Here is a 483-nt window from a genome sequence, read left to right on the forward strand (position 1 = left end):
TGTGTGTGTGTGTGTTGGCAGGTAAAGAGGAAAAGAAGAAAAAGAAAAGCTATGCATAGCAAAACAGAATTGACTCCTAACAACATTTTCTGCTGCCGTTCTGGAACAGTTTGTATTATGAAAATGTTCTGCGAGCAGCAGTAGCAGAGAAGTAAACTCCCATGACTTCTTCATCAGAGGCACAGAGCTCTGAAACTATTGCATATAATTTCTCCCAAGGCAAAAACGAAAATCATTTGCTATGCTTGCAACTGCAGCCAGAAAGACTGAGAGAGAGTGAGACAGGGGAGGGAAAAGGAGGAGAAAAAGGAGGCATCTGTAGTTGATAGAATGATAGAGCAAGAAACTCACATCTGATCTGAGATGCCAGGATGAGTCTGAGTCTGCTGCTGCTCCTTTATCTTGACTGTGCAGTTTTTGTTAGACAAAACACAATTTTTGGGATATGAAACACAACTTCCTCAGCATCTGGGTTAAAACTGA

The sequence above is a fragment of the Morone saxatilis genome, unplaced genomic scaffold, assembly GCF_004916995.1.
Source record: "Morone saxatilis isolate NCDOM2014 unplaced genomic scaffold, NCSU_SB_2.0 Contig12, whole genome shotgun sequence".
NCBI lineage: Eukaryota > Metazoa > Chordata > Actinopteri > Moronidae > Morone > Morone saxatilis.